The sequence below is a fragment of the Lactuca virosa genome, chromosome 4, assembly GCF_052849685.1.
Source record: "Lactuca virosa cultivar CGN04683 chromosome 4, Lactuca_virosa_CGN04683_v6, whole genome shotgun sequence".
Taxonomy (NCBI): domain Eukaryota; kingdom Viridiplantae; phylum Streptophyta; class Magnoliopsida; order Asterales; family Asteraceae; genus Lactuca; species Lactuca virosa.
In genome coordinates this window covers 19497899-19511042 of record NC_136429.1, presented here as the reverse complement: position 1 = coordinate 19511042, position 13144 = coordinate 19497899, and positions in this window count along the sequence as shown.

Genomic DNA, 13144 nt, shown 5'->3' with positions numbered 1-13144 from the left:
AGTACTTCTCCAAGATTGCAGTTCCATTGACCCGACTGACCAAGAAGTCAGTAGTTTTTCGTTGGGGACCTGAGCAGCAGGCAACGTTTGAGACGCTCAGGCAGCGATTGTGCGAGGCACCGATTCTCACTCTGCCAGAGGGTGTAGATGACTTCGTAGTCTACTGTGATGCTTCGATCACAGGCATGGGAGCAGTGTTGATGCAGCGGAGTCATGTGATAGCTTATGCCTCGAGACAATTGAAGCCTCATGAGGTTAACTATCCGACACACGATTTAGAGCTGGGGGTAGTGGTTTTTGCCCTCAAGATTTGGCGGCATTACCTCTATGGGGTCCGGTGTACCATATTCACGGATCACAAGAGTTTGAGGTACCTCATAGATCAGCCAAGTCTGAATATGAGTCAGCGTCGGTGGTTAGATGTGGTGAAGGACTATGATTGTGAGATCCTTTACCACGTGGGCAAGGCCAACGTAGTGGCCGATGCCCTGAGCCGCAAGGCGGTAGCGGCCCCGATCCGAGACATCTGTCTGAGGATGACAGTGGTTACTCCACTATTGGAGCAGATTAGAGAGGCGCAGGTCGAGGGCCTGAAGGAGGAGCGTCGTAAGTGCGAAAGGATTGTGGGCCGAGTGGCCTCATATGATTATGACAACCGAGGGTTGTTGACCATGCATGGAAGGGTCTGGGTTCCGTACTGGGTCGGAGTGAGGCAAGTGTTGATGGATGAGGCCCATAAGTCGAGGTTCTCCATCCATCCCGAGGCGACGAAGATGTATAGAGATCTTCGACCCGATTACTTGTTGCCCTGCATGAAGCAGGACGTAGCTTGGTACGTGAAGAGATGCCTGACCTGCAGGAAGATCAAGGCAGAGCACCAAAGACCGCATGGCAAGATGCAGCCATTAGACATTCTCGTGTGTAAATGGGAGGATATCACCATGGATTTCATTACTAAGTTTCCCAGGACCGCACGTGGGGTCGATTCGATATGGGTCATCGTGGATCGGTTGACCAAAAGCGCCCATTTCATACCGATCCAGGAGAGCATCTCGGCCGAGAAGTTAGCCGAGATTTATGTTCGAGAGGTAGTGGCACGTCATGGAGTGCCTGTTTCGGTGGTGTCAGACCGAGATGTCCGTTTTACTTCCAGATTTTGGAAGCGGTTTCACGAGGAGATGGGTACTCGTCTCCACTTCAGCATAGCTTTCCATCCCCAGACGGACCGACAGAGTGAGAGGACGATTCAGACTCTCGAGGACATGCTACACGCATGCGTGTTAGATTTCGGTGGCAGTTGGGATACGTATCTTCCGTTAGCGGAATTTTCGTATAACAACAGCTACCATGCCAGCATAAACAGACCTCCCTTTGAGATGCTCTATGGGAGGAAGTGTAGGACCCCAATCTGTTGTGGTGAGGTTAGTCATAGGGTTATGGGGAGTACGGAGGTAGTACTCAAGACCACTGAGCGGATCCAGCAGGTCCGGAGCAGGCTCCAGACTGCTCAGAGTCGGCAAAAGAGCTACGCCGACAAGCAGCGTTCAGACTTGGAGTTCCAGGTGGGCGATATGGTCTTCCTGAAGGTGTCACCCTGGAAGGGTGTTATCAGGTTCCGAAAGCGGGGCAAGCTGGGCCCCAGGTTCATAGGTCTGTTTAGGGTGTTGGCCCGGGTGGGTCGGGTTGCTTACCGATTAGATCTTCCTGCAGAACTTAGCCAGATCCACAACACATTTCATGTTTCTCAGTTGCGGAAGTGCTTAGTGGATGACTCAGCAGTGGTACCCCTTGAAGACATTCAGGTTGATAACAGCCTGAACTACATCGAGAGACCAGTGGCGATTTTAGATCGCAAGACGAAAGAACTGAGGAATAAGAGGGTGGAGTTAGTTAAGGTGCAGCAGCAACACCTCAAGGGATCAGAGTGGACATGGGAGCCCGAGGAGGAGATGAGGGAGCACTACCCGAAGTTGTTTTCAGACACATCAGACTTCGAGGACGAAGTATAAAACAAGTGGGGGAGACTTCTAATGCCCCGTTCCAGGTACGCATTCAATTCGTTAATCAAGCATTTATTCTAGAGCTACTCGACGAGTTGGTGGCCCTAACTCGTCGAGTAGATGCGAGAAAGGAGGCGGGGTTTAAAGAGTCTACTCGGCGAGTCCAAGCATGGACTCGACGAGTAGGTCTGCCAGGAGGAAACCCTATTTTCGGGGTTTTGCACCCTATTTAAGCCACTTAAACCCCCTTTTGGGCCTCCCTTACCAGCCTCCCTGCCCTCCAAAAACCCTAATCCGACTGAGAGCTTCACCTTTGAGATTTTGAGTGTATTTTGTGTTATTGAAGATAGTTGGAAGAGCTTGAAGCTAGCAAGCTTGTGGAAGAGGAACAAGATACGGAGTACATTCATCTTTGACAGCTTTCTGAGGTAAAAATCTCTTAGCTTGTTAACCCATAGCTTAGATCTCCTTTAATGTTGATTTGTGGGTCTTTTGACCCATTTGAGTGGGATAAGTTGCTTCTCATGGGTTGTGTGCTAAGCAATCCCTCTTTACTGTGATATTTTGCCTCTAGAGTCATAAAAGGAGTCTTGAACCCGTTTTCATCCAAGCCATGGCCATGGTTATGAAAGTAGGTGGCTATAACTTGAGTTTGGGTCCATTTGAGGTGTGCAAAGGCATCAAGTCTCCAACTTTATAGAAATGGACCATGGAAACAAACCATATCTGTATTTTGGAGCGGTAGAAGTGTGAAACCAGTTATCTAGGTTAGATCTGCAAAGGACTCGACGAGTTCATAAGGGGACTCGGCGAGTCCAATGAAGAAACCTCGATGATGTTCATAGGACTCGGTGTAACACCCGTAGATCAGGGCTAGTCAATTAAGAGACAATAAGTGTTGAAAACGACTTTTTGATAGAAGATTATTTAGAATGAATAGTCTTAATAAAATTCTTAGTATATGTTACAAGGATTCTGGAAATATATAAAGAATGCCGAAATCCGAGTTATAACGAAGGAGTTATGACCTGTCGAAGTTTCGCGACAGAACCGGCACGACACTGCGTGACGTAAATAGTGAATTTACGATAGAATGATTTTTAGCCTTAGTGATCTAACCGAAAGTCGTAGAGTTCGTTAAACCGAGAGCATGCATAAAAAGAACGCCCAAATCTGACTACGTATGAGGAAGTTATGATTTTTCTAAGTTTCGACTTAGCAGTATGCAGCCAAAAACTCGAAATTTAGATCAAGTGATTTTTAGCCGAAACAATCTAAACGAGAATCGAAAATCTTGTTGATAGTAGTTCAACGGTAAAAAGACAGACGAAAACGGACGTCGTATGAAGAAGTTATGAATTTTTAACGGACTTTTCCTGTCCCGGTTCGTTAAAAATATAATATTAAACATAAAGTCAAAATTAACCGATGGAGTCTAAACGAAAGTTGTAAAGCATAATTGCACCTACGCGTGGATATAAAGCCCGTCAAAAATGGAGTTCGTATGCGAAAGATATGAATTTTTGAAGTTCGGAGCACAAACTTCGAGACCTGACTGCGTTCAAGACGTGAACACAGTGTTCACGACGTGAACTCAGTGAACGACACCTTTCGAGCCTAGAAGATACACGGCAAGCCTAGGGGATGACCAGGATCAAAAGTCACGACGTGAATATACCTGGTTCACGACGTGAAAGTCGAATTTTCAGCCTATAAATAGAAATCGAGCCCTCCGGGTTTATGTTACCAATTCTCATTTCTCTTTCACTTTAAACACTCTTTTAGCCTACTTTTAACCCCCCAAAGTCCCGGTATCGTCCCTAACACCCGAAGCAAGTCCCGACGCCCTGAAGTTTCCGAGAAAAAGAGTTTTTCGAGCCGAAGCTCTGGCCGCGTGAAGCCCGGTTTTTGAGAAAACATCCCGGTTTCATCGAAGAATATTATTTTTAGATCCGAAGTATTGTCCTATCGTCTTCTTAACAAGTGAGTGTATAGTCACTTTCATCTTACACATAGATATGAATATATGTTGTTTGTTTATTTGAGATGGATGTTGAATGAATGTTTTATACATGTTTAGAATGATTTAAACTGTATATGTATTTATATCTACGAATATGTTGGGTAAAACATGGGTAGATAACGAATGAGGGATGAAAGACGGAATAGATGTACGTTGGTAGCTATGGATTTAGTATCGTATAGATGTACATTGGTAGCTATGGATTTAGTACCGTATAGATGAATATTGGTAGCTATGGAATTAGTACCTTGGCAGCTATGGACTTAGTGCTTGTTGTATAAATCTTGGGCAGCGATGGACTTCATGCCTATTCCTTTGGTTACCTTGGTAACTATGGACTTAGTGCTTGTTGTATAAATCTTGGGCAGCTATGGACTTCGTGCCAATTCTTTTGGTTACCTTGGCAGCTATGGACTTAGTACCTGTTGTATAAATCTCGGGCAGCGATGGACTTCGTGCCTATTCCTTAGGTCAATCCTTAGGAATGAAGGATAGATGATTCTTAGGGTAGATCCTTAAGATTAAAAAAGATAATGGGGATGGGTAATTGGGTTGATTGTCTGATGATTAAATATAATAATTATATTATTGTGGGTTGAAAACCCTATGTACTCACCAGGTTTCCCAACCTGACCCACTCAAGCTTATTTGTATCACATGTGTCGATATGAAGCTACTTTACACCGAGAGATTTAAAAGAGATGTAGATCACTAGTGTAAATGAATGTAAGGTTTGTTTATGCTTATGTTTCAATATTGATGATGACATCCCAAATGTTTTAAATGAATAAAATACAATTCTTCGAAAATGCTTTGATAAAGTATTTATCATGTATTTTCTGGGAACAAATTCCGCAACATTTTTATTAAAAGGGTACTCTGATTTTTATAAAGCATAAACAAAATCGGTCTTTTCTGGCCGTGAAATTGGGAATGTCACAGTTGGTATCAGAGCATTAGTTTAAGCGAACTAGGAATTTATAGGATTTCTAGACTTAAACTTAGAATGCTAAGTGATGATTGTGAGATGAGTGTCTACCATATTTTAGACAAGAGCACTAGTTTATTTTAGGAAAGATGCCTAAAATGCCTTTAGAAGGAAATAGGTATCAGAGCCTTTGTTAATATGGCATTACATTATAATAAAACACTTTACACTGAAATTTTCGATAGAATTCGTAATAAAGAGAATGAGATTTCTCAACATAAAGAAATACTTTTAAGTAATAAAAAAGATTTAGTGCATATAAATTTCAGAATTCTACAAGCACAAAATAAACATACTGACGAATATATACCAACCATGGTTAATATACGTAAGTACCTCCTTCATAGGCAAAAAAATGCATCAAGAACACCTTGATAAAGCTTTAAACTCAGTTTCAGAACTTAGAAAAAGGATTTTAACTTGTTAACATTTCTTAAACATGAATAAAGAAATTTTCAGCAATTCTGAAGAAAATGATTCAGAAGAAAAACAAATCCTAACTTATGTTGAGGATGAAGACGGCTTCCATGCAAACCTCTTAATAAAACAAGACCTTCTCTCTCGAGTTAAGAAAACAGATTTAAAACTAAAGAAAGAAAACATTTTCAAAAATGTTCCTTCTAAACTTAGTATTTTAAATCCACTTAAAAGGAAAAATGAAATTTTCTACTTTGTTAGTACTAAAGAAATGTCTGTAGACATAAAAGACACAATAGGAGCTGTCTTTCTACCCCTTTTGACTAAAGAACAAATAAACAATAACTTAAAAATTATTCCAGTTGAGATTAGATCAAAAATAAGAATGGTCCATATCGGAGTTGTAAAAATTTTGATAAAATCCCAATTCCAAGCAGGAATAAATTCTCCCATAAAAATGGCCTTAATTGACAACAGAATTACAGACAGACAGGCATAAATTCTCCCATAAAAATGGCCATAAAAATGGCCTTAATTAAAAATGGCCATAAAAATGGCCTTAATTGAGGAATGATGAATTTGCTTGCAAGACATAAAGATGCACCTGTGTCTACAAAACAATGTACTCTAAATTTCTTATATCCTTTAAAGTTAAGGAAGGCAGAAACATAAATAGAGTTTGGATTAGTGAGATTCATGATAAGGGAGTCATTAATTTTCTGGAGATTCAAGTTAAACTCCTCCTCCCTAAAAAGTGGAGACTGTATGAGACTAGTCTGAGTCATCCGTGGTTGATTTGTTTTCATCAGAATTTGATGAAGAATCAGTTTCAACATGAAATGTAAAGACATGTTGTATACCTTCATACTCTTCTTCAAGAGCTTCATATCCTCCATTATTAGCGGTTTGTAAAACCTTGACTTTGTCAGGGTATTTTTTTTCTATTTGGACATTCATTGGCATAGTGTCCTTCTTCATTGCAGATCCAACATCTACATTTTTTCTTTCCTTGTGGACAGGAAGTAGTCTTCTTAGGTGATTCTTTTGAAGGTTTTTTGAAGTATTTTCCTGGTGAAAATTTTCTTCTTTTCTTCTTCCAGAAAGATTTGTATTTCTTTTTGTTTTTATACTTTTTCTTAGTATAAGTTTTCCTTCCAATATCAAAGTTTTTGAAATCAGAAAGAATGCTACAACAATCTTTACTTATTGTTTTGAGCTTTTGTTGTTTATATCTGTCTTGACAGATTCTATCAATTTCTTCCTTTGCAATTTTTGTTGCATAAGAAAGACTGGTTTGCTGGATTTCTCCAGTTGCTTCTTTTTTCCATCTTTCAGTACAGTTTTCTCCAATAATTGGAATTTTCATGAGATAAGCAGATATCCATTGTGCATATTCACTTCTCTGGGGAATATCATATAGATATGATTCATACATACATGTGTATTTGTCGAGAAGACTAATATCATGTAATTGGAGTTTTGTCATTGAAACTCTTGCTACGTCAACTTTCTTATTAATGGTAAAGTCTTTATTAGAAATATAATCAAGACCTAAGAAAGTAGTGTATATGACATTTATGAGATTATCAAAAAGATCTGAACCATGCAAATCTTCATTCCAATTATTGTTTCTTAGGAACTTTTGTACAATTCCATCAGTTTTGTGTTCTAAAAGTAGAAGAACATTTTTTGCTTTCTCAAATTCATCTGGGTTTGTTTGTAAGATTAGTGAAATCTCAGTAACCCATTTTTCTACAACTCTTTCTCTGAGTTTTAGATCTTGGATACAATCAATATTGAGTACATTGATCGTATTGGGTCCTTTGCTACTATCTGGAATACCATTGTGGACATGCATTTTGAACTCATATTTCTTTTTATTGCTTCTTCTTGCGGCTGTATAAGAAGATTCTGCTTCATCATCTTCCATATCTGAATATTCGAACTTAACAGTCTTTGTATTAGTTTTAAAGTTTTCTTCTTGTTCTGATTCAGTATCAGGTTCATCTATTTTAGTCATTCTAAAATATTGATCAAAAAGTTTGGGTTCTTTTTGATACAATTCTTCGCATTCTTCAGTTTCTAAAGATAAAAGCTGAATAAGTTTTTGGTCAGCCTTATCATAATCTTCATATTGAAGGTTAAAGAAATATTTCTCAAGTTTCTCAGAGATTGTTTCTTTCATTTTTGCTCTTTTTTGAAAATATCAATTTTCTGGGAGTCTTTTGAGCTTCCTAAGTCAGGGTTTCCAATACTAGGATTGGGAGGTGAGTATTTCTTAAGACCTGAATATTTTCCAGGTTTGGTTTTTTGTTCTATGATGGAAATATTCTTGATGTGTTCAAGAATGTCTTTATTACAAGGGCAAGAGTCAATCTTTTCAGATAACTCTTTAGTAATGTCTGCAATAATTTTTGCAGATGCTACTTCTAACTGTGTAGTGGTTACGTATTTATTGGCCGTTAAGTCAAAGTTTATAATCAACCCATCTATTTTTTCATTAAGGAGGTTGATTGATCTATTGAGCTCGGGTATCGAGGTCATCCTATCAGTTGTTTTAACTGCTCTTGTATATTAGTGATCTTAAGGTTGTTTTCCTTAAGAGTGCCTTCAATATTTGCCTTTTTGGCGACTTCTTCAACAAAATGGTTGTTTTTTAAAGAGTTTTCTAAAAGAATAGAATGTTTGTCAATAGACTGGGTTAGCTTGATAGTTAATTTATTTTGTCTTTCAATAACTTCGAAGAATTTTTCAAAATTATTTTTATCAAGATTGTTTTTAACCAAAATGGCTAAATCGTTTTTAAATTGGTTAAAAGGTATTTTATTTTTTGAAATATCTTTAGAAATATCTTTTGAAATACCAAGGTAATGGCTTATTTTTGAAGTTTTTAAGAGACATCTTGCAATGATCTGGTTGAGATTATTGCAATGATTTACAATTGTTTGAATACCCGCTTTTCCAGAAGTAGAGAAAATGTATTCTTTCTTTTCAGTATTGTCGTCAAGAGTTTTAATTTTTACTGTTTTACCTTTTTTATAAAAATGAGGAAAATCTATTTTATTACTCATTTATTACTTCAGAGATTTGTTTGATATTCTGACGTAGACTATCAATTTTTAAAGACATGTTTCTTATTAAGTTACTATCTTTTCTTTCTGAGCTTTCTCCTATATGGAGTGAATCCATAGAAATTCTTGGTCTAAGAGTTTCTCCTAGAGCTTTTTTGTTTCTAGCTATATTTAAAACCCAAGAGTTTTCTTGAGGATTTATGTCGCAAAATTGTTTATCTTTGACATGGCCTATTTCTGAAAAGACATCATCAAGTTCGATGTACTCGTCTTTCTTGTAGTCTATGCTATGGTGACTATTGGTCAGGGCATATCCTATGAGATAGGTTATGGTGAATGGTTTATCACCTGGGTTCATAAGGTCACTTCTTTCAAAGTGATGTATAAAAGATAAAGTTTTATCTATATTTGCAGATTTTAAATCCAGAGCAAATTTTGGATAGACTGAAAACATAAATTTTTGGTAAGCAAGGTTTCCCCTAGCAGCACCTAAGATGCAGTCCTGTCTGTCTGTAATTCTGTTGTCAATTAAGGCCATTTTTATGAGAGAATTTATTCCTGCTTGGAATTGGGATTTTATCAAAATTTTTACAACTCCGATATGGACCATTCTTATTTTTGATCTAATCTCAACTGGAATACTTTTTAAGTTATTGTTTATTTGTTCTTTAGTCAAAAGGGGTAGAAAGACAGCTCCTATTGTGTCTTTTATGTCTACATACATTTCTTTAGTACTAACAAAGTAGAAAATTTCATTTTTTCCTTTTAAGTGGATTTAAAATACTAAGTTTAGAAGGAACATTTTTGAAAATGTTTTCTTTCTTTATTTTTAAATCTGTTTTCTTAACTCGAGAGAGAAGGTCTTGTTTTATTAAGAGGTTTGCATGGAAGCCGTCTTCATCCTCAACATAAGTTAGGATTTGTTTTTCTTCTGAATCATTTTCTTCAGAATTGTTGAAAATTTCTTTATTCATGTTTAAGAAATGTTAACAAGTTAAAATCCTTTTTCTGAGTTCTGAAACTGAGTTTAAAGCTTTATCAAGGTGTTCTTGATGCATTTTTTGCCTATGAAGGAGGTACTTACGTATATTAACCATGGTTGGTATATATTCGTGAGTATGTTTATTTTGTGCTTGTAGAATTCTGAAATTTATATGCACTAAATCTTTTTTATTACTTAAAAGTATTTCTTTATGTTGAGAAATCTCATTCTCTTTATTACGAATTCTATCGAAAATTTCAGTGTAAAGTGTTTTATTATAATGTAATGCCATATTAACAAAGGCTCTGATACCAATTTGGTATCATATATGGTATTATTTGTTTGGATCTATGGTCTGTTGCCGACCAGATCTGGAAACCTTACGTGTTTAGATTCTAAGCGTACGACTACGATATTAGAACTAGCATGTCAACGTTTCAGAGTGATAAAGAGATTTATACGTCTATCGTAAATAAAGCTTTCCTATCTTAAAATTTTTGCCTAAGTACACCGAGCGTCTGCTTGGGTGTACAAAACGTTATGGTGAAGACTCGTAGAGAATTGAGTAGATGGAGGAAATGAAAGACTTATGATAGTGAATGACACCTATCGGAAGATATCGTAAGAGTGGTATCTTGCCTTTAGAATGTGTCTGATAAAACAACAGAACGTTTAGAGGAGTACGGTACGTCTGAAGTACACCTTCGATTGGCAGGATGATGGAACGATTGGTGTAATTCTTGAAGTTGTCCCATCATTTAGAATTTCCATCACCAACCGAGTTGAAGTAGAATTGATGATTGAAGATACGCATGGAAGAAGTCCTAGTAGAGTCTAGGAAAATTTTTATGATTAATTGGACGCATTCGTATGTGTTAAATTATTTTGTGATTTTAGGACTTGGGGACTGCGATACAATACTTGGGATGAGTATGAGTAGGTGTGAATAGTAGTAGAGATCTATACTACTGGAAGCACAGGACTCACACTTGGATCAGGGAAAGTCACAAGGTTACCAAGAAGCTAGTAATTGATTTCGTTTTTGTTCATGTATGTCGTTACCATCGTTTCGGTAATGACTAATGAGATGATTGTTATTCCGACCCTAGTGGTCATATCAAATTGAGTCCGACTACGATGAGTTTGTTACGTGGTTCAGAGAACCAAGTTCGATGTAACATCTGACTTAAGTCAGAAGATTGAAATCAATGCGATCAATAGCATCGCACTCGTTGTTAAAGAAGCTTGTAGCTAGAAATGCTACATGCTAAAATGTGATTATATCACATTAGAATATGAAGGAAGGTATATTCCATTCTGGGATTTGACTCTAAGAGACTTGAGTCTAAGCGTTGCATCATACGATGAGAGATCGTTAGATCATGACCCATCGGTCTGTTACAATAGATAAAGGAAAGTACTTGTCCTAAGAAGAAGAAGGAGTCCTCAATAAGGATTTATTTTGTAACTCGAAGGTTACGATTGAGCGTCCAACATAGTACGAGGAGCAGATGCAGGATTGAGCACTACATGCGATCGAGAAGTCCAAAAGCTAGATACTCGTTTGAAGAAACATATATATTACGGTTATTACTTTGGATGAAAAGATGACGTATGGAATCATTATACCAAACCTATTTTGTTGATGATTCCGGGACGTAATCATCCTAAGGGGAGATAATTGTAACGCCCGTAGATCAGGGCTAGTCAATTAAGAGACAATAAGTGTCGAAAACGACTTTTTGATAGAAGATTGTTTAGAATGAATAGTCTTAATAAAATTCGTAGTATATGTTACAAGCATTCCGGATATATAAAGAATGCCGAAATCCGAGTTATAACGAAGGAGTTATGACCTGTCGAAGTTTCGCGACAGAACCGGCACGACACTACGTGACGTAAATAGTGAATTTACGATAGAACGATTTTTAGCCTTAGTGATCTAACCGAAAGTCGTAGAGTTCGTTAAACCGAGAGCATGCATAAAAAGAACGCCCAAATCTGACTTCGTATGAGGAAGTTATGATTTTTCTAAGTTTCGACTTAGCAGTATGCAGCCCAAAACTCGAAATTTAGATCGAGTGATTTTTAGCCGAAACAATCTAAACGAGAATCGAAGATCTTGCTGATAGTAGTTCAACGGTAAAAAGACAGACGAAAACGGACGTCGGATGAAGTAGTTATGAATTTTTAACGGACTTTTCTTGTCCTGGCCCGTTAAAAATATAATACTAAAAATAAATCAAAATTAGCCGATGGAGTCTAAACGAAAGTTGTAGAGCATAATTTCACGTAAGCGTGGATATAATGAACGTCAAAAACGGAGTTCGTATGCGAAAGATATGAGTTTTTGAAGTTCGGAGCACAAACTTCGAGACCTAACTGCGTTCACGACGTGAACACAGTGTTCACGACGTGAACTCAGTGAACGAAACCTTTCGAGCCTAGAAGATACACGGCAAGCCTAGGGGATGACCAGGATCAAAATTCACGACGTGAATATACCTGGTTCACGACGTGAAAGTCGAATTTTCAGCCTATAAATAGAAATCGAGCCCTCCGGGTTTATGTTACCAATTCTCATTTCTCTTTCATTTAAACACTCTTTTAGCCTACTTTTAACCCCCCGAAGTCCCGGTATCGTCCCTAACACCCGAAGCAAGTCCCGACGCCCTGAAGTTTCCGAGAAAAAGAGTTTTTCGAGCCGAAGCTCTGCCCGCGTGACGCCCGGTTTTTGAGAAAACATCCCGGTTTCATCGAAGAATATTATTTTTAGAGCCGAAGTACTGTCCAATCGTCTTCTTAACAAGTGAGTGTATAGTCACTTTCATCTTACACATAGATATGAAGTATTTTATATAAAATACGTGCTATGTGTATATATGTTGTTTGTTTATTTGAGATGGATATTGAATGAATGTTTTATACATGTTTAGAATGATTTAAACTGTATATGTATTTATATCTACGAATATGTTGGGTAAAACATGGGTAGATAACGAATGAGGGATGAAAGACAGAATAGATGTACGTTGGTAGCTATGGATTTAGTATCGTATAGATGTACGTTGGTAGCTATGGATTTAGTACCGTATAGATGAATATTGGTAGCTATGGAATTAGTACCTTGGCAGCTATGGACTTAGTGCTTGTTGTATAAATCTTGGGCAGCGATGGACTTCGTGCCTATTCCTTTGGTTACCTTGGCAGCTATGGACCTAGTGCTTGTTGTATAAATCTTGGGCAACGATGGACTTCGTGCCTATTCCTTTGGTTACCTTGGCAGCTATGGACTTAGTGTCTGTTGTATAAATGTCGGGCAGCGATGGACTTCGTGCCTATTCCTTAGGTCAATCCTTAGGAATGAAAGATAGATGATTCTTAGGGTAGATCCTTAAGATTAAAGAAGATAATGGGGATGGGTAATTGGGTTGATTGTCTGATGATTAAATATAATAATTATATTATTGTGGGTTGAAAACCCTATGTACTCACCAGGTTTCCCAACCTGACCCACTCAAGCTTATTTGTATCACAGGTGTCGATATGAAACTACTTTACACTGAGAGATTTAAAAGAGATCTAGATCACTAGTGTAAATGAATGTAAGGTTTGTTTATGCTTATGTTTCAGTATTGACGATGACATCCCAAATGTTTTAAA